Source organism: Chiloscyllium plagiosum, unplaced genomic scaffold (assembly GCF_037043375.1).
Source record: "Chiloscyllium plagiosum isolate Xiang-an unplaced genomic scaffold, Cpla_swu_hap1 HiC_scaffold_47, whole genome shotgun sequence".
Classification (NCBI taxonomy): domain Eukaryota; kingdom Metazoa; phylum Chordata; class Chondrichthyes; order Orectolobiformes; family Hemiscylliidae; genus Chiloscyllium; species Chiloscyllium plagiosum.
The window spans coordinates 9,960,646-9,982,659 of NW_028270185.1; the positions used below are offsets into that span (position 1 = coordinate 9,960,646).

A 22,014-nucleotide genomic window follows, 5' to 3' on the forward strand; every position below is an offset into this window, starting at 1 on the left:
CCTCTTTCCTCCCTCCCTCCCTCTTTCCTCCCTCCCTCTCTCTTTCCTCCCTCCCTCCCTCCCTCCCTCTCTCTTTCCTCCCTCCCTCCCTCCCTCTCTCTTTCCTCCCTCCCTCCCTCCCTCTCTCTTTCCTCCCTCCCTCCCTCTCTCTTTCCTTCCTCCCTCCCTCCCTCCCTCTCTCTTTCCTTCCTCCCTCCCTCCCTCTCTCTTTCCTTCCTCCCTCCCTCCCTCTCTCTTTCCTTCCTCCCTCCCTCCCTCCCTCTCTCTTTCCTTCCTCCCTCCCTCCCTCCCTCTCTCTTTCCTTCCTCCCTCCCTCCCTCCCTCTCTCTTTCCTTCCTCCCTCCCTCCCTCCCTCTCTCTTTCCTTCCTCCCTCCCTCCCTCTCTCTTTCCTTCCTCCCTCCCTCCCTCCCTCCCTCACGCCCAGCCTCCCTCACGCCCAGCCTCCCTCACGCCCAGCCTCCCTCACGCCCAGCCTCCCTCACGCCCAGCCTCCCTCAGAAATACAATGTCATTGATAAACAAAGTAGCTGATGATATTTGGGGGTCAGTTGGGAATGTGGAATGGAGGAAAGAAAATCTGACATCCTTTTTCCATCTGGCCTACATGTGACTCCAAACCCATTGTAGGAGAAAGTGAGGTCTGGAGATCTGAATCGAACAGTGTGGTACTGTAAAAGCACAGCATCTGAGGAACAGGAGAGTCGATGTTTCAGGCATAATCCCTTCACCAGGAATGAGGTTTGTGGGCTAAGGGAGCTGAGAGATAAATTATAAGGGGTGGGGCTGGGGGCAAAGTAGCTGGGAATGCGATAGGTAGATGAATGTGGGGGGTGAAAGTGATAGGTTGGAGAGGAGGGTAGAGCAGATAGTTGGTAAGGAAGATGGATAGGTAGGACAGTTCAAGAGAGCTGTGCTGAGTTGCAAGATTGGGACTGGGATAAGGTGGGGGGAGGGGAAATAGGGAAACTGGTGAAATCCACATTGATCCTGAGTGGTTGAAGTGTCCCAACGTGGAAGATGAGGTGTTCTTCCTCCAAGCATCAGGTGGTTAGGGTTTGTCTATGGAGGAGGCCCAGGACCTGCATGTCCTTGCTGGAGTGGGGGTGGGAGGGGGAGTTAATGTGTTCAGCCATGGGGCCGGGGGATTGGTTGGTGCGGGTGTCCTAGAGATGTTCTCTGAAACAATCTGCAAGTTGGCGTCCTGTCTCCTTGACGAAGGGGAGACCATGTCAGGTGCAATGGATGCAGATGATGATGTGTGGAAGTCCAGGTAAATTTCTGTCTGATATGGAAGGATCCTTCGGGGCCTTGGACGGAGATGTGGCTGCAGGTTTTGCACTTCCTGCGATGGGAGAAAGTGAGGACTGCAGATGCTGGAGACCAGAGTTGAAAGTGTGGAAAAGCACAGCAGATCAGGCAGCATCCGAGGAGCAGGAGAATCAACATTTTGGGCATAAGGCCTTCATCAGGAATGAGGCTTGTGGGCAGGGGGGCTGAGAGATAAATGGGAGGGAGGTGGTGTTTGGGGAAGGTAGATGAGAATGCAATAGGTAAATGAAGGTAAGGGAGAAGGTGATAGGTCGGAGATGGGGGGGTAGAGGGGAGTGGGAGGGGGAGCAGGGGAAGGTGCTGGGCGGGGCAGGTAGGTTGTTGGAGGGCTGGACCTGTCAAGGGAGTCACAGAGGGAATGGTTTATCCAAAATGCAGATAGTGTTGGGGAGGGAAATATATCCCTGGTGGTGAGGTCTGTTTGTAGGTGGCGAAAATAGCAGAGGGTAATGCAATATATCTGGAGATTGGTGAGCTGGAACGTGAGGACTGGGATGGGGGGGCGCTTCTGCCCTTGTTGCAGTTGGAGGGTGGGGTTCAAGGAGGGCGGTGTGGGAAGTGGAGGAGATGTGCTGGAGGGCATCGTTGACCACGTGGATGGGGAAATTGCGGTCTTTGAAGAAGGAAGCCATCTGGGATGTTCTATGGTGGAATTGGTCCTCCTGGGAGCAGATGCACCAGAGGTGGAGGAATTGGGAATAAGGGAGAGCATTTTTACAGGAGGAAGGGTGGAAGGAGGTGGAGTCCAGGTAGATATGGGAGTTGGTGGGCTTGTATTCCTCCTCCCGATGAAGGTCTAATGCCCAAAATATCGACACTCCTGCTCCTCGGATGCTGTCTGCCCGGTTGTGCTTTTCCAGCATCGCCCTCTTTGACTCCAAACCCATAGCGCAATGGTCCATTCTTAACAGCCCTCTGGGGCAATTAAGGATGAGCAATAAATGTGGCTTCAACCAGCGATGAGCACATCCCATGAATTAATAAAAAAAATTTCAGCTGTGATCATATCGAATGGCAGAGCAGGCTTCGGGCCCAAACCTTGCTGCTAATTTATATGTTCTATTTCTAACAAAGGGTAAACTTTGATATTAATTCAAAGGTCTATTTTTATGTAATTTTATTGCAGCAACTGTAAGAAGACAGTAAGAGGGCATGTGTCCATATTGTCATAGATTAAGGATTTGTCTAGACACCACCCCATCCCAGTTAATTTTCAATCTGAACAAAAGTTCATTGGATCTGGCTGTTAACACTGCTTTCTATCCACAGATAGTGCCAGACCTGCTGAGTTTCTTCAGCAATTTCTTTTTGTTCCTAACCTTCAGTCTATATTCTCACAAGAACAGTTAGCAAATGTGGCTGCAGGATTTGAGGGAGGTGGTAATGGAGTTGGGGGAGAATGATCTGTGACTGTAGACTTGCCCTCACTCCCTGAGAATGTCAACGTCAGTATCAATCTTAGTTTGTGTCAGCAATTCCACAACCTCTTTCTTTTTTTCTCTCTGTCTCCAAACATCTAACTTGCTTTCCTTCCCTTCTCTCTCTCCAAACCTCTAACTCGTTTTCTCCCCTTTTTCTCTCTCCAAACCTCCAACTCGCTTTCCTCTCCTCTCTCTCCAAACCTCCAACTCGCTTTCCTCTCCCCTCTCTCCAAACCTACAACTCACTTTCCCCCCTTTTTTCTCTCTCCAAACCTCCAACTCGCTTTCCTGCCCTTCTTTCTCTCTCTCCCCACAAATCTCCAGCTCACTTTTCTATCTCCAAAGCTTCAGCTCACTTTTCTCCCCTTCTCTCTCTCTCCAAACCTCCAAATCACTTTTTCCCCCTTTCTCTGTCTCTCTCCAAACCTCCAGCTCGCTTTCCTCCCCTTCTCTCTCTCTCTCTCCCCAAAACTCCAAATCACTTTTCTCCCCTTTCTCTGACTCTCTCCAAACCTCCAACTCGCTTTCCTCCTCTCTCTCCAAATCTCCAACTCGTTTTCCTCCCTTTCTCTCTCTCTCTCTCCAAACCTCCAACTCGCTTTCCACACCTTTTTTCTCTCTCCAAACCTCCAACTCGCTTTCCTGCCCTTCTTTCTCTCTCTCTCCCCCCCCCCCCAAATCTCCAGCTCACTTTTCTCTCTCCAAAGCTTCAGCTCACTTTTCTCCCTTCTCTCTCTCTCCAAACCTCCAAATCGCTTTCCACACCTTTTTCTCTCTCCAAATCTCCAGCTCACTTTCTTCCCCTTCTCTCTCTCCTAATCCAGCTCACTTTCCTCTCCTCTCTCTAAACCTCCAGCTCACTTTCTTCCCCTTCTCTCTCCTCTTTCTAAACCTCCAGCTCACTTTCCTCTCCTTTCTCTCTCTATCCAAACCTCCAGATCACTTTTCTCCCCTTCTCTCTAAACTGCAGCTCACTTTCCTCCCCTTCTCTCTCTCTCCTCCCAGCCAGAGCCCCCTTGTGACCTGAATTACAAAAGCACAGCTGACTGGTGATTGCACGGCGTCTCAGAGTAGTGTTGCTGCCGTTGCTAGGACATAGCGAGAGGGGGAAAAAAAATCTTTTTCTCCCTCCGTTTTCTTCCAAACAATGCAAGAAAAAAAAGTGACAGCCACATCCAGCGCGCGTTCTTAAAGCTTTTCCAGAAGAAGTTTCATCATTTTCCCCCCTCCATGTCTCCCGTGTGTTAGCAGAGAGAGGAAAATAAGACTGGGAGGGGGTGGGAGGATGGCTTTGGACCTTCATTAGGGACCAGTCCTTCGGATCCTATCGACTCTGTCTCGGCGTCACTTTAATGTGGGAATTTTAACGCTGACTGACAGGGACTGGCAGTTTCCATGGGGCTGTTTGTCCACCCAGACTTCGGATTACATGTTCATTTAGAACTACAATCGCTGCAGGATCCTGGAACGTTTTTACAGTGTCCAGACATGGTAAATCTCTCTCTCTCTCTCTCGCTCTGTTTTGTGAATTTTGTAATTTTTTTCCTCTCTCTGCTAGTTTGCTGGATTTTATTCGGAGCTGTGCAAAGATCCTAGTGTGTGTGAGGCAAGCCTGCAAGATTGGGTAATGATTATCAATGTCCCCTTGTACTGGAGGGACATTGGCCTCAGTATTCAACCCCCCCCCCCCCCAAACTTTTAGCTGACCTTGGCACTGAATATGTCCCAAATTTGGGGGATAGGTAAAAGAGGTGACCCTTTTCCTCTCCCATTAGTGGTTGATGAGGACCCACACCTTAGCCCTTACCCTTACCCTAATCCAACTCTTTAAGCATAAGCCCCCTCACCTTTTAAGCCATTAGCTTGTGTGTTCAAAGCTTTGTCCCTTGCCACCTCCAGTGGGGTTCCACCACCAGACACATACTCCCTTCGCTGACGGTATTCCTTTGAGTCCATGGTCTGATCCCTATCACTGCCTTCACCTCTCCATGGTGCCTTTTCTGCGATCACAGAAGGTGTGGCATTTACCCATTTACCTCACTGTCTACAGGCCCACCCACACACCTTCCAGGTGAAGCAGCTTTTCACGTGTGCATATTTTAATCTAGTCTGCTGTTCACAGTGTTGTCTCCTCAATATTGGCAAGACCAAATGTAGACTGGGTGACTGCTTTGCAGAACATATCCACGTTTTTGGCTAAAATGACCCTGGACTCCTAGTTCCTTGCCTTTCCAAAAACAAAACTCCCTTGCTGTCAAGCTAACATTTCCATCCTGGGCGAGCTGCAGTGTTCTAGCAAGGTATGACACAAGTGGCGGAGCAGACAGGCAGGAGGCTGGAAGAACACAGGAGGCCAGGCAGCAACAGGAAGTGGAGAAGTCGACATTTCGGGTGTAACCTGAAGAAGGGCGATACCCGAAACGTCGACGTCTCCACCTCCTGATGCTGCCTGGCCTTCTGTGTTCTTCCAGCCTTCAGACTGTCAGTTTTGGATTCTAGCATCTGCAGTTTTTTTGTCTCTAACCAAGTTTGTTCCACAAGTGGTAGAATAGCATTTTCGCCTTAGGTACTTTACAGCCTTTAGTTGAGTTCAACAACTTCAGACTGTTTTAATTAAAATGCCTCTTCTCTGGTGTCTACTTTATTTGAGTTTGCTCTCAGCAGAGCTGACTTGTTTTTCCTATTAACACCCATTCTTTATCTATATCGCTCCTCTCCTACTATTAACACTCCCTTTGCCCTTTAAGCAGGGCATCCTCACCATCGGTTCCAGTGATCCGCTCTACCTTTCATCAGTAGATTAAAAACAATCATCCTTTCAGCCTCTTCAGTTCTGAAAAAGATTGATATTGAACTCAAAATGTTAAATCTGTTTTTCTGTTTCAAATGTTGCCAGGTCTGCTGAGTTTCTCCAGCACTCTTTTTTAAATTGCAGCATCAGCTGGACTTTTCTTTTATTAGAGAGCGATTGATGTGTTTTTCAGGAGGGAGTGGTAATTTGGGAGAAGAAAGGGAGTTCAATCTTCATTTTCATGCTTAGTCATTCAGATGTAAAATCAGTAAAAATTTGCAATTACATTATCACAACGCAAGACTGTCAGGACCTCTCCAAGAGCTTCACAGCCAATAATGTACTTCTGAAGTATAATATTTGTAATATAGGGAATGAGGCTGCAAACTTGTGCATGCTCCAATTAGTAACGTGGTAATGACCAGATAATGTGTTTTGGTGATGTTAATTGGGGGGTGAACGTTGGCCCAGGATGTGGAGGTGAACTCACCTGCTCTTCCTTGAAGTGGTGCCATTCTCGGTCCTTTTGAGAAAAAATGGCCAGGCTTTGATTAAATGTTTCATGGTGCCTCTAACAGTGCAGTACTGCCTCTGTGCTATGCTCAGTCTGTCAGCAAGGATTCTGGAATGGGACTTTTACCCAAAATCCTTTAAGTCTTGAGGCGAGACCCACCAACTGAGGGACAAATCATTAGTTGATTTCAATTATTTTCGGGGATGAAGGTGAACCCAATGGCTTTGGTTCCAAAGTGCTTGCCAGGCAAATGCTTGATTTGAAGCCCTACACAGTCAAATAGCCTGAGGCTGAACCCTGTTCAACTTTGCTTGGCTGCATGCTCAAGATGGCCACCTACAAGTCTTGCATCAGCCTCCTGCACTGTCTTGAAGGTGGCATTATACCCTCAAGGCAAGCGTTTGTGCAGTTTGAAGCTCCACTTGGCCTAATTGGTGATGCCAGCTCTCCTGCCACTCCCTCTGCATCGGAGATAACAGACTTGCAATGAAGAAGGGTAGGCAGCCTGCCAATATGTGCCAGGTCCCATACCCCTTAATTCAAAAGTTCTTGAAGTAGAACTGACATCTGACAGATTGTATAACTCAACAGTAACTTGCATTTATATAGCTCCTTTAACATAGTGAGCTTTTCACAGGAGTTTTCTCATGTTGCACTTGATACCCAACTGCTTAGGCAGATATTAAAACAGTTGACCAAAAGTTTGATCAGCGAGGTAGGTTTTTAAAAGTTATTCATGGTATGTGGGTGTCACTGTCTGGACCAGCATTTATTCCCCATCCTTACTTGCCCCTTGAGAAAGTGGTGGTGAGCTGTATTCTTGACCCACTGCAGTCCATATGGTGTAGGGGCATCCACAATGCCATCAGGGAGGCAGTTCCAGGATTTTGACCTAGCTACACTGAAGGAACGATGATATATTTCCAAATCAGGATGGTGAGAGATTTGGATGGGAAGTTGCAAAAAGTGGTGTTTCCATGTATCTGCTGCCCTTGCCTTTCTTTGTGGGTTTGGAAGGTGTTGTCAGAGGAGTGTTGATGTGTTTTTAAGAAGGGCCTTAAAGGAGGAGAGAGTGGAGTAAAGAGGCTGAGAGATTTAGGGAGAAAATTGAGAGCATGGGGCCTAAGCAACCAAAGGCATGGCTAGTAATGCTGGAGCAGTGAAAATGACATGCTCAAGAGATCAGGATTTAGAGGAATGTGGAAATCTCAGAGGGTTGTGGGGGCTAGAGAAAGTTAGAGAATTAGGGGATGGGGAAGGAGGAGGGTAGGATAGGTAGTGGAGGAAGGATTTAAATACAAGGATGAGAATTTTTAAATTCTCACATGAATAAATTTGACACTGAATGTACTGGGCCTTTGAACTATACTTTAAGCATTGGAAATTTCTTCTTGAACGCAGCTGAAACTTTGCTCTAGAGTGGCTGTTTTCTGACAACAGTATGAACATGAGATGATTGGGAACTAGGATCGTATTCAGGTGGTCTTGGGCACATTAGTCAAAATGGTACATCAGCCTTCAGTCTACCCAGGTTGGTCTGTTGCTGTTTTATTGAGTTGGGTCAAAATGCAGCAAGGTGGAAGGACAGGATTTCTGAGGGGTGTCTGTCCTTGACTCCCAGGGCAGACTGGGGGTGAAGGAGGCAGAGGAACTGGGATGAGTAGGAAGGCAATGGGATTAGTTAGTATGTGGGTTGGCTTTAAAATGTCGGTTACCCTTCGTGCAGAGTTGAAGGTCTGACACAGCAGTGAGGTAGAGATTGCAGCAATGAGCTTCATAATATGCTTTCAAATTCCCTCCTGATATTTGTAACCTTCTATAATCCTCAGCAATATCTGTGTTCCTCCAATTCTGGCCTCCTTTCTTTGTAACCTTCTGGAACCCTTAGAGATATCTGTGTTCCTCCAATTGTTCTATCTTTGCATCCTCCTTTATCCACTATTGACAAAGCACAAGTCAGGAGTGCGATGGAATACTCTACACTTGCCTGGATGAGTGCAGCTCCAATACTCAAGAAGCTCGACACCATCCAGGGTAAAGCAGTTGTTTGACTGGTAGCACATCCACAAGCATCCATTCACTCCACCACCGATGGAGCAGTGTGTACCACCCACCTATGGAATTAAGAAATTCACTAAAGATCCTTGGACAGCAACTTCCAAATCTATGACCACTCCTATCTGGAAGGACAAAGGCAGCAGATACATGGGAACACCACTCCTATATGTTCCCCTCCAAGTCACTCAGCATCCTGACTTGGAAATATATCGCAGTTCCTTCAGTGTTGCTGGATCAAAGTCCTGGATTTCCCTCCTTAAGGACATTTGTGGATTTACCTGCTGCATGTGGACTGCAGTGGCTCAGGAAGTCAGCTCACCACCACCGTCTCAAGGGGCAACTAGGAATGGGCAATAAATGCTGGCCTTGCTAGTGATGCCCACATCCCATGAAATAACACTGCAAGCAAAAACCACTGATAATCCTCAAAAATCTCTGCATTTCTCCAGGTATCACTGGTTAAAAGTTAGGGATCCCTAATTTAATGTTTAACCCTCAGAGGGTCATGAGTCTTTTGAACTCTTCCTCAAAAGGTGGTGAAAGCAGAGTCTATGAATATTTTTAAAATCAAGATGAATAGCTTCTTGTTGGGCAAGGTGCTGAAAGGTTGTGAGTAGTAGATGGGAAGGGGGACTTGAGATTACAATTAAATCACTTGCAATTGTATTAGGTATTGAAGCAGGCCGAGGGGCTGAATAGTCTTTTCCTGCTGCTTGTTCATATGTAAGTCTCCTTTTTTTGTCTTGAAAATACAAAGGAAGAGTCCAGCTATACTCCAAAAGCCTCATGTGTTAATCCTGAGGCATTAAACACTTGCTGGAGTCAAAGACTAGGATAAGCTGGAGATCACATATCTCCTCCTTGAGGGCATGGTTCCAAAATGAAAACCTTTGGGAAGTAATATGTGACCTTTTTTTGTGAATATTTCCATTAAAGATCCTTTTTAAAAGATATACAGGAAATAGGAGTAGGCCGTTTGGCCCCTCAGGTCTGCCATGCTTTGACAAGCTCTTGGCTGATCTGATGTGCCTTCAGCTGCACTGTACTGCCTATCTCTAATGCCCCTTGATTCCCTTGTTAGTCATGTATCTTTGTCTTGTGAGTATTCTCTGGGGAAGGGTATTACCACCCTCTGAGGTAAACATTATTCTTCACCTCCATCTAAAACGGGAGACTCCTTATTTTAAAACTGTGTCTTCTAGCTCTAGTGTCTCCCAAAATGCAAACATCCTCTCGGCAACTACACTGCCAAGTTCTATCAGGGTCCCCTAGGGTGGGAGAGTTCACAACTAGCTGGCATATTTTTAAGATGTGAGGAGAAAGATTTAAAGTGACCTGAGGGGCACCCTTTTCATACAGACGGTGGTTTGTGTGGAATAAACTGCCAGAGGAAGTGGTAGAGATGGGTTCAGTTACAACATTTAAAAGACATTTGGTCAAGTACATGAATCGGAAAGGTTTAGAGGGGCATGGGCCAAATGCTGGCAGATAGGACTATTTTAGTTTGGGAAACTTGGTCGGCATGGACGAGTTGGACCGATAGGTCTACTGTGACTCTCTCTTAATGGTCATTAGGACCACCTCACATTCTTATAAAATCCAATGGATACAGATCTAACATTTCCATTGGAGCCATACATTCATTATGACATTCGGCCCTTCAAGTCCGTGCTGGCTCTCTGTGGCCAGTCTCATTCCCCCACTTCATCTCTGTAGTTCTGCAAGTTCATTTCCCTTGAAATGAACTTATCCAACTTTCTTCTAAAATTAGTGCAAGTGTTTGCTTCCAACACCCTTGAAAGCAAAAAATTCCTGGTAATTCCTACTCGCAGCATGGAAAGGAAAATTTATTTTCTCTCATTTCTCTCCTGCCCAAAACCTTAAATCTGAACTCCACCACCAATCCTTGCATCATTAGTGAATGAGGCGATTTTTTTTATTTGAACCACCTTATCTAACCCTGTTGTCATCTTGTAAACCCCTACTGAAAGTCCCTACATTTCTCTTTGGCCCAAGGATGCCCTCCACAGCACCAGGGAGCCAGGTTCGATTCCACCCTTGGGCATCTGTCCGTGTGGAGTTTAGATGCACCCCCTGTGTCTATGTGGGTTTCCTCTGGGTACTCTAGTTTCCTCCCACAGTCCAAAGGTTAGCCATGGGAAATGCAGGGTTACAGGGATAGGGTAGGAGAATGGGGTCTGGATGGGATCCTGTTCAGATGGTTGTTGCAGACTCAATGGGTGAAATGGTGTATATGCACTGTAGGGACTTTATGATCTATTCTATCATCTGTGACATTTGGGAAAGTTCTATTATATATCGGAGCAGACATTGGGTGGTAGTGCTGTGGAGTCAAATACTTTGTCCAGTTTAAATATGAGAACATTTGGGTTTTGTACGGACAGTATTTCTGAGGACACTGGGTAGCCTGGTCATTTATAAATATGTGCACTTTTTTAACACTTCTATTCTAAACAACTTCTGCTGAACTGAAGTCATGCTGGCTGGGTTTTAATATGTGACATGAGAATTTAGTGCCATGCCAAGCAGGGGTATGAAGTCTCTTAGTATTGGGCATATAATGGGATGGATTTTTCTGCCCTGAGTTGAAAAGCTGAACACAACAGAGAAGGTGATCTGCTTTAAATTGATTAGTTGCCATGCTAACAATGACGCTACTGGAGGTTTTGATTTGATTTGTCACATGTACCAAAGTACAGTGAAAAGTTTTGTTTTGCAAGCAAACAATGTTATACAGATCGTGGGGTGCTTAGACAAAGCGAGGCATACAAGTTTACATAGGAGGTGCGCAAAGCAAGATCAACATTAGATTTGAAATTAGAGGTTCATTCAGCAGTCTAATAACAGCAGGAAAGAAATTATAAATCACACAACGCCAGGTTATAGTCCAACAGGCTTATTTGGAAATACTAGATTTCGGAGCGCTGCTCCTTCATCAGGTGGATGTGGAGTATAAGTCTGTAAGACACAGACTTTTTAGCAAAAGATGACAGTATCATACAGTGATATATTGAACAAACCTAGATTGTTAAGTCTTTCATCTTTTAGAATGCAGGTTTTGGTTCATTAACATGTAAATCCCAGAGCTTCTTTTAAGTCACCTTCTCAAGATAACTTAAGGATTTATAACAAAAGGTGACAGGACAGCTCAACTCAGACAATACATTAAAGGTGCGAGGTCAGAGTCTGTCTGTAGCCCAATCTTGAGTCATAGAGCTGTACAGCATGGAAACAGACCCTTCGGTCCTGCTCGTCCATGCCGATCAGCTATCCCAATATAATCCAATCCCATTTGCCAACACGTGGCCATTATCCCTCTAAACCCTTCCTATTCATACACCCATCCAGATGCCTTTTCAATGTTGCAATTCAGTCAGTGGTTTTATTTCCAAAGTGGAATTTACAAGATATTACACGTATTGACTGCCTGCAGGTTGTGCGTGTTTTGAGCAAAATAGAATGTATCTGCAAATATAATTCTGTAAATACAAATTCACCCCATAGACTTATATGTGTGCATGCATGAGAGAGAATGAGTTAGTGTGTGCATATGAGCGCACGTGAGAAAGTGTGTGAAAGCTTGGTAAAGTGTGTGTGAGTGAGTGTGGAGTATAAGCCTGTGAGAGGGGGTGTGTGTGTGTGTGTGTGTGTGTGTGTGTGTGTGTGTGTGTGTGTATGAGAGAGGGTCTGCCTGAGTGTGAGAGTATGTAGGTGTGTGTGAGTGAGAGAGAGTGAGAGAATGTACAGTGTAGTAGGATTACCTGATGAAGGAGCAGCGCTCTGAAAGCTGGTGCTTCTAAATAAACGTTTGGACTAAAACCTGGTGTTGTGTGATTTCTAACTTTGTCCACCCCAGTCCAACACCGGCAGGGAAGAAGCTATTCTTGAAACTGTTGGTTCATGTGTTCAACTTGTTTCATCCTCAAGTAAGAATGGGCTTGTATTTAAATAGCACCTCCGCACTTCAACGTACCTCCAACTGCTTGAAACAACGGACTGGTCAAGTGCCTTTACTGTTCTGGGGCGGGAAGCCATCTGTGCCTAGCATCAAACAATGAGATGATTGACTGCCTTGTTGTCATTGATTAAGGGAGAAATGGTGACCTGGATATTAGGGAAAGAACCCACTGCACGCTTCTATATATTGTCAGCTGTGGCTTACTTGTTAATACTCTCATCTCTGTCTTTTTCATGTTCCTAACTAATCTAATCATATAAAGGTAAAGTTACCAGAGCATAGAGCTGCTCTTTCATTAGAGAGAGACAACTGGTGATGGTTTAACCTCAGGGTCACCACATCTCAGGTGAGGGGACAGATTGAGAAGGAGCATCTTTCGTGTCACCTCAACCAGTATGGGAACGGAACCTGCACTGTTGGTATCACTCTGCATCATAAACCAGCCATCCAGCCAAGTGAGCTAACCGAGTCTCTGTTTATATGACCCTCTTTCTTATTTGTCCTTTGTTCTGTGTGGCTTGTCCGACATATTCCTGCTTCTCTCCTCTGTTGAAATCTAGATTCGACAAGCCCTCTCTAAACATAACTGTATCACCTTTGTCTCTCCCCCACTGCCTTCCACCAATAATCTATATTTCTCTTGCGAAATTAGGAGCTTTGCAGAATAGTTTAGCCATCGCTTTTTAATTTATCTCTCCTTTTATTCCTTCTGCCATCTTGTCTGTCATCTGCACAATGGACCTTGACCTTTCACCGAGAGCTCCTTGGTAAATGAGAAAGAGTTACTTATCTAGCCTTTTGCTCCCAGATGGTTTGATACATTTGTGACAGGTGGTGATGGGGAGGGAATTCTGTTTGTTTTTCATGGACATAGGAGAATATATAAATAGACGGTGGAAACCTTAAGATCCAGACTCTAATCCTTGGTGGTTAATGGCTCTCTGCAAGAGTGGATGGTTATATTTGTCTGTGGCTAGGCAATTGTGTACAAATAAAATAAATTGGACTGAATTGAATACTAATGGTTCCTTAAATTGGTACATTGAGGCAAAATTGCTGTTCAGCCCAGTTCTGTTAAGTGGAGCAACTTGTGAAATGCAGTGAAACTAACTGTCCAAAAACAAGCAAATAAGAAGAATTCACTAATGAAGATGGATTCAGTGCAGTCTTGAAAAAAGATATTGGGATTCCATTGCCAGAACTTATTGGGGAGCAGTGCAAAGACCTTGTATTTATATAGTGCTGTTCACAGGATGTTACCTAATGACCTTTACAGCCGATTGCATACATTCTGAAGTGGAGGAAAGTGCAGTGGCCGTCTGTGCACATTAAGATTCCATGATTTCTGTCATATTGGTTGAGTCATAAATACTAGCCGAGACATTGGTACAGAACATTCTTGTTCATTGTATCCATACGATTGCAGGATCCTTTGTGTCCACCTAGGAGGTAGCTGTGGCTTTGGTTGTGCTGTGTCTTGCTGGAAGATTTCCATACTGGTAGTGCCATGTTCCCCTGGTATGTGCTGAAGGAGTGCTTTGGCCAATATTTGTGATTGAGTCACTGGGTTTAGATTGCGACCTCCTGACTTTGACGTAAGAGTGCCAGTCTCGCAGCCACAGCTGACACCTAGAGATTCCTACCCATCCTTGCCAACGATTGGATTAGGGGATCTGCCCATGGCCAGCAGATTTCCCTCAGTACTGCCAAGCTGCTATTACAATATACCTATGGCACTGGATGGTGAATGGAGGAGCAGGCATTTCAATAGACCTGATGATACATTACTTGAATGTTGCAGCAATATTGCAGGACAGTGGTGTAGTGGTGCTGTCACTGGGCTAGTAATCCAGTGGTCCAAGCTAATGCTGAATGAAACCAGTTCAAATACCAACAACAGCAGCTGGTGGACTTGAAATTCAGTTAATACAATTTAAAAACTGGTCTGAGGGATGGTGACTATGAAATTATTATTGATAGGGCAGCACAGTGGCTTAGTGGTTAACACTGCTACCTTACAGTGCCGGGGACTTGGGTTTGATTCCATCCTTGGGCACCTGACTGTGTGGAGTTTGGACATTCTCCCTTTGTCTGTGTGGGTTTCCTCCGGGTGCTCTGGTTTTCTCCCATAGTCCAAAAATGTGCAGATTAGGGTGGATTAGCCATTGGAAATGCAGGGTTACAGGGATTGGGGAGAGTCAGCGCAGCCTCGATTGGGGGAATGGCCTACTTCAACAGTGATTTTATGATTGTTGCAAAACCCCATCTGTTCACTCAGACCCTTGAGGGAAGGAAATCAGCTGCCCTTACCTGGTCTGGCTTAACCCCAGACCCACAGCAATGTGGTAAACTCTTAACCACTGTCTCAAATGGCCCTAACAAACCATTCAGTTCAAGGTCAGTTAAGGATGGGTAACAGATGGTAGACTGACCAGCGATGCCCATTATCCCATGAACAAGTAGAAAAAGTGGAGTCCATTGCAAAGGGTGCAACATGATACAGTGGTGAAAACAGCAACTGTGATAGGATCTGTCCTCCCTACCACTCACTCTTCTCAATGTTGGCATGGGGTGGTGGAGGGAGGGCTGATAGGAAAGATGTTGTTAAACTTAAAAGGGTGCAGAAAAGATTTCCAAAAATGTTGCTGGGATGGGAGGGTTTGTGCCATAGGGAGAGGCTGAATAGACTGGGGCTATTTTCCCTGGAGTATTGGAGGCTGAGAAATGACCTTATAGAGGTTTATAAAATCATGAGGGGCATGGATAGGATAAATATTACAGGCAAAGGCTTTTCCAGGTGGGGGAGTCCAAAACTAGTGGGCATACGTTTAAAGTGAGGGGGGGAAAATTTGAAAGATACTTGAGGGACAATGTTTTCATGCAGAGGGTGGTGCATGTATTGAACGAGCTGCCAGAGAAATGGTGAGGCTGGTACAATTACAACATTTAAAAGGCATCTGGCTAGGTACATGAATAGGAAGGGTTTCAAGGATATGGACCAAATGCTGGCAAATAGGACTAGATTAATTTAGGATATCTAGTCTGCATGGACGAGTTGGACTGAAGGGTCTGTTTCTGTGCTGTATTATTCTATGACTCTAAATCTTTCTCTTGCAGGAAATGTAGATACCACTCTGGGATTGCAGTGGAATTGCTAGTGATTAATGGGTACACTGACAAGCTAACCTGGGCAAAAAAATCATTGGCTTCTTCAAAGAAAATTGTGGGGATGTGTTTTTTTTTATTATTATGCTAGCTGTAAGCAGTCAGATGACAAAACCTAGAGGACTATTGCTCCCCCGCTCCCCCCATCCGCCTAACAAAAACACCAGCACTTTTCATGACGACCAGCAAGCTAAAAGTGCTCTGTGACCAGTGAAATATTTTGGTGAAGTGTGGTCACCCTTGTAATTTAAGAAATGCAGCAGCCAATTTGTGGACAGCAAGCTCTCCCAACCAGCAATGAGTCAACAATCAAATTATCTTGCTTAAGCGCTGTTGAATGAAGGATAAACATCAGTTAGGAGTCCAGGGAGAACTCCCTCAGTTGCCTTTTACATCCGACTGGACTAGGCCTCAACTGCAGCTGGGCCAGTTGGTTTAACAGCTCTACCAGAAAGCAACGTCTCTGACTGTACAGCACTGTCCCCCAATACTGCCCAGGAGTACCATCTTGACATTTCTACCTAAGCCCTAGAGTGAGACTTGAACCCAGAGCCTTCAGTGGTGAGGGTGTTGTGAGCCACAGCTGGCACTTGTTCAGGGTTGCCAATTCCTGTCAACAGGAGAAGGGAGGTGCAGGGACTGTAGTCACAAAAGCATAGGTGTGCGTTCCAGGAGGAACCTGGTTTTTAATTCATGGGATGATGATGTTGCTGCCTCGGCCTGCATTTATTGTCCATCCCCAATGGGCAGTTAAGAATTGACCCCATTGCTGTGGGTCTGGAGTTGCATGTAGGTAAGGATGGCAGTTTCCCTTTCTAAAGGGCATTAGTGAACCAGATGGTTTTTCTGGCAATCAACAATGGATTCATGATCGTCATAAGATTCTTAAAGCCAGATTTTTTTTTTGTTGAATCCTGCCATGACAAGATTTATACCTGGATCCCCAGAATATTACCTGGGTCTTTGGAATAACAGTCTGCGATAATACCACGAGGCTATCACCTATCCATTTAGACTTAATAATGTGACAACTGCCCTAAACTGTTGACTTACCCCCCCCCGGAGTGAAATAACTTCACAGAAGCCGGTATCCCTTCACCAAGTCACCCTTTATTTACTAGAAAGTCCTTGACATCGGTCCAGCTTCCTCAGAGCCAGCTCTGAGTGATCAGAACCCCTGGAACTCCTGTTTCTCTCTGTCAGCCAGGGCTCCCTGATTGGGACTGTTAACCTGGTCCAATCAGGGAACTCCTATTCTGAGATGTCCTCCTGGCTGACCTCATTCCAATCACTACATCCAACAACGATCAATTCTGAAGGAAGGACACTGGACTCTGTTTCTCTCTCCACATATACTGCTTGGTTTCTCCAGCTGTGTCTGTTCTTAACTAAGCCCTCATTCCTCTGTTGACTTTGCAAGTTCCTCCAGCATTTTCTCTTATTATTTCAGATCTCCAGCGTTTTTGCTTTTATTTAGACTTTGAAGGTGTCATTGCTGTTGCTGGGTAGATGATCAAGGCAGCCATTTTACATGGGCATGTGTGTGTGTGCGCCTTCCTGGTTTTGTTGGCATGGGGTAAGGGTGGAACTTTGGCAGGGTTTCCAAGAAGTCCCCCCGTGGTTTTTGATTGATGCCTGAGATCGTGCACGTTGCATTTGGCTGGGAGTGACAAGCATGTATGCGTTTTATCAGATGTATTGGAGATTTAGAGTAAAGCAGTGGTGCCTGATATTACACCTTTTTAACAATTCTGTAGGGAAGCATATCCTCCACCTCGTCAGCCACGCGTTAAATCAATTCCGTATTCACAGGCAGAATATTATTCTGCAAGACAGGGATCATTGTGTTAAGCAGAGCAGTGTGCTAAGTTGGTGCTTGATAAGTACGTGGTTCAATATAATCACTGGGGACTTGCATATCACCTGTAGGCCTGATCTCAGGGGGACAGAATACGTGAGAGACAGCAGCATTGCTGGAGTTGTGGCAAATGCATCTGGAGAATGTTTTCACAACAACTGGTGTCTGTTCCAGCTCGTTTAAATTCTTGCTATGAATGAGAACAGCTGCTAAGTACCACCATGTTCCCATCACGTGTTCCGAAAACTTCCGAACCCTTGTATTAAAATTGGCAGGGTTGTTGTAGTTTGCACTTTCACCCTCTTCTAACACCCTGAGGAATTTCCTGTCGTGGTTTAACCCTTAGCCTACTGAATAAACTGTCACTCTGTGCCCAGTTAGACAGTGAGTGATCCTTACCCTGCTGAATAAACATTGACTCTGTACAGCCACACAGTGAGTAAACCTTACATTGCTGAATAAACATTGACTGGATGAAGACCAGTTCAGCCAATCGAATGAGGGTGTTGGTGGAGGGGCACTGGTTGGGTCGGCGGGAGAAGAAGAAACTGAGGGCTTGGAGGCCTGTGAAATAGCAGATGGATGTGTACAGGGACGAGATGTCCATGGGGAAGATGAGGCGCTGGGGAACCGGAAGTCCTGGAGGAGGACAACTGTGTGGGTGGTGTACTGGATGTACGTGGGGAGATCCTGGACCAAGGACAGTGTCAAGGTATGCAGAGAAAAGTTCAGGTGGGGCAGGAGCAGGCTGAGACAATGGGTCACTGGGGCACTCAGGTTTGTTGATTTTGGGTAGAAAGTAGAACTGGGCGGTGCGGCATTCCTGGACTATGAGGTTCGAGGCTGTTGATGGGAGATTCCCTGAGGTGATGAGGTTGTGAATGGTGTGGGAGATGATGGTTTGGTGATGAGAGGTGAGGTCATGGTTGAGGCGGTAGTAGGAGGAGGTGTCTCCGAGTTGGTGCCTGGCTTCAGCAGTGTAGAAGTTGCTGCGCCAAATTATTACTGCGCCATCTGCTGGTTTGATGGTGAGGTTGGGGTTGGAGCGGAGGGATGGGACATCAACTACGCTCTTCACCTCCTCCATGACTTTCATTTCCCCACCACGGACATCCAGTCCCTGTACTCAACCATCTGCCATGACGAAGGCCTCCAAGACCTCTGTTTTTTCCTCTCCTGCCGACTCAACCAGTGCCCTTCCACTGATGCATTCATTCGATTGGTTGAACTGATCCTCACTGTCAACAATTTCTCCTTCGAATCCTCCCACTTCAGACCAAAAGGGTAGCCATGGGCACCTGCAAGGGCCCCAGCTATGCAAGCCCCTTTGTCGAGTACGTGGAACAGACCATCTTCCACAGCTATACTGGCACCACTTGCCACCTTTTCCTCTGCTACATCAGTAACTGTATCTGTGCCACCGAGTGCTCCCACGAGGAGGTTGAACAGTTCATTAACTTCATAAACACCTTCCACCCTAACCTCAAGTTCACCTGAACCATCTTGGACTTCTCCCTCCCCTCTCTGGACCTCTCCATCTCCATTTTTGCGTTTGACTCAACACTGACATATACTTCAAACCCACTGACTCTCACAGCTACCTGGACTACACCTCCTCTCACCCTGCCTCCTTTAAAAACGCTATCCCTTATTCCCAGTTCTTCTGCCTCTGACCAATTCCACTAGATAGATGGCCTCCTTCAGGGACCACAATTTCCCACCCCCACGTGGTCAACGATGCCCTCCAACGCATCTCCTCCACTTCCCGCACCTCCGCCCTTAAACCCAACCCCTCCAATCGCAACAAGGACAGAACCCCTCGGTTCTCACCTTCCAGCCCACCAACCTCTGAATACAACGCATCATCCTCCGCCATTTCCGCCACCTACAAACAGACCTCCACACCAGGGATATATTTCCCTCCCCACCCCTATCTGTGTTCCGCAGAGACCATTCCCTCCACGACTCCCTTGTTAGGTCCACACGCCCCCACCAACCCAGCCTCCATTCCGGCATCTTCCCTTGCCACAACAAGAAGTGCAAAACCTGCGCCCACATTTACCCCCTCACCTCCATCCGTGGCCCCAAAGGATCCTTCCACATCCAACAGAGATTTAACTATACTTTCACACACATTATCTACTGTGTCCGTTGCTCTCTACATTGGGGAGACAGGACGTCAACTTGCAGAATGTTTCAGAGAACATCTCTGGGACACGCACCAATCAACCCCATCGTCTTGTAGCTGAACACTTCAACTTCCCCTCCCACTCTGCCAAGGACATGAAAGTCCTTGGCCTCCACCACCGCCAAACTCTAGCCACATGATTCCTGGAGGAAGAACGCCTCACCTTCTGTCTTGGGACCTCCAACCACACTGGATCAATATTGATTTCACCAGTTTCCTCATGTCCCCTGCTCCCACCTAATCCAAGATCCAACCCTCTAACTCGGCACCACCCTCTTGGACCTGTCCATTTCCCTTTCACCTATCCACTCCACCCTCCTTTCTGACCTATTGCTGTTAGCCCCACCTCCATTTACCTACCGCATGCCCAGCTACTTTCCTGCAACCACACCCCCTCGCAATTATCCGTCAGCCCCCTTGCTCCCCACCCGTCATTCCTAATGAAGAGCTTATGCTTGAAACTTCGACTCTCCTGCTCCTCGGATGCTGCCTGACTGGCTGTGCTTATCCATAGCTGAAAATGTGTTGCTGGAAAAGCGCAGCAGGTCAGGCAGCATCCAAGGAGCAGGAGAATCGATGTTTCAGGCATGAGTCCTTCTTCAGGAATGAGGACAGTGTGCTAAGCAGCTAAGATAAAAGGTAGGGAGGAAGGACTTGGGGGAGGGGTGTTGGAAATGCGATAGGTGGAGGGAGGTTAAGGTGAAGGTGATAGGCCAGAGTGGGAGTGGGAGCAGAGAGGTCAGGAAGAAGATTGCAGGTTAGGAAGGTGGTGCTGAGTTCGAGGGTTGGGACTGAGACAAGGTGGGCCGAGGGGAAATGAGGAAACTGGAGAAATCTGAGTTCATCCCTTGTGGTTGGAGGGTTCCTAGGCGGAAGATGAGGCGCTCTTCCTCCAGCCGTCATGTTGCTATGGTCTGGTGATGGAGGAGTCCAAGGACCTGCATGTCCTTGGTGGAGTGGGAGGGGGAGTTGAAGTGTTGAGCCACGGGGTGGTTGGGTTGGTTGGTCCGGGTGACCCAGAGGTGTTCTCTGAAACGTTTTGCAAGTAGGCGGCCTGTCTCCCCAATATAGAGGAGGCCACATCGGGTGCAGCAGATGCAGTAAATGATGTGTTCGGAGGTGCAGGTGAATTTGTGGCGGATATGGAAGGATCCCTTGGGGCCATACCACATTTTTCTTCCAGCATCTGCAGTCCTCAATTTCTCCATGGTTACTAATAGACAATAAATGACAACTTATTTGATACAGGAGCTTCTTGTTCGACCACCACCTGGCTTTCCTTCACCACTTCAGACCATGTGGACCTTGTAGATCCCTACTGTGAAAGAAGATGGTAGCTGCAAACTTACTCTGTGGTGAGCAGCAGGACAGAGAGCTTGGACAATGCTGTAAAGCAACTTCAGCTATTCTTGCAATGATGAAAGCCTGATATAAATGCAGTTTTGTTCAGACAAATAGCCAGATTCTGCAATGAAGCCGAGAGCCCTCATCAGTGTTTACTGCCTGATGGAGTCTTAGACATGTGGAGCATGGGGTTAAAACAAAGCCTCAAGCTACTCTCATTTTTAAAAATGGTCCCAAGGTAGGGTTTCCTTTTATTACATTGGAGCAACACTTTGAGGGAGGAGAGTCTGAGTCTGCACTGTCCAAAGATTTAAAGGGGCTAAATGATGGGATCACGATCAATAGGGTCAGCTTAGGAATTGGAGCTGAAAAGCATTGTTCAGCTGGATGAGAAACTATTTCTGCTGGTGTTCTAGCTGGGGAGGGAAGGGTGGGATCTGGGCTGCTTAAGGATGATGTCAGGAAGACTCCATCCCAAAACTCCACCCCCACCCCCATGGGCACACGCGCACACAAAGATGTGAGGCTCCACAAAAACTTCAGAGGTTGTTAGTATTTTTGTCATGACTGTATTCAGAGTTATAGAAATATTGGATAAGCATGGTGGTGGATGGAATTTATATGTTCTCATTGTAGAGCAGAACAGTCTCGAAGGGCTGAATGGCCTCTTCCTGCTGCTGATGTATTTCCAGTGCCCTCAATGTTGCTTTTTTACTCAAATCTGTCCAGTTCCTCCCCATGATCCAATTGTTTCCATTTATTACATGCACCATGTTAGTTACAAAATGAAGTTTACTTCTGCGTTGGCAGTGTTCTGTTGGCCCTTAATTTAAGGCCAGTTTGGAGAACCTGCTCTGTTTCTGTAAAGCCAGAGTACTGTTCAATGCCTCTGCCCCATCATACTCCACAGTGGAGTACCTTGTACTTGACTGGGACAGATGATCATGTACTTGTCTTGTTGAGGCTGACAATGTGCATCAGAACTGAGACCATCCAACCAACAGCCTGGGAAGAGATGGCCTAATGGTGTTATTGCTAGACTATTAATCTAGGAATCCAGAGAATGTTCTAGAGACCTGGGTTTGAATTCCAACATGGTGGAATTAAGAGCCCAATGAAATGTTGTCAACTGTTGGGAGAAACCCATCCTCTGCTAATGCCCTATTGGGAAGGAAATCTGCTGGTCTAGTCTCTGTGACTCCCAGACTCAAGGCTATGTGGTTGACTTTTAACTGCCCTCTTGGCAATTAGTGATGGACAGTAAATGCTGGCCCAGCCAGTGATGCCAACAAAGAATCCCTACAGTATGGAAGCAGGCCATTTGGACCATTGAGTCCATTCTGACCCTCTAAACAGCATCATGCCC

At 46.5% G+C, this 22,014-nt stretch overlaps 1 protein-coding gene across 4 annotated transcripts in view; it reads left to right on the forward strand.

Annotated features, from left to right (window-relative positions):
* LOC122542817 (neuronal PAS domain-containing protein 3-like) overlaps positions 1-22,014 on the forward strand; it is a 441,402-nt gene that overhangs the window by 46,451 nt on the left and 372,937 nt on the right. The window contains exon 1 of one of the 4 annotated variants that reach the window (XM_043680885.2): positions 4,006-4,242. The exons of the other annotated variants lie outside the window; for them this stretch is intronic. The gene's annotated coding sequence lies outside the window, so the exon portion shown is untranslated. Of the gene's footprint in view, positions 1-4,005; positions 4,243-22,014 lie in introns of those variants that run through there. 4 annotated transcript variants of the gene reach the window in all.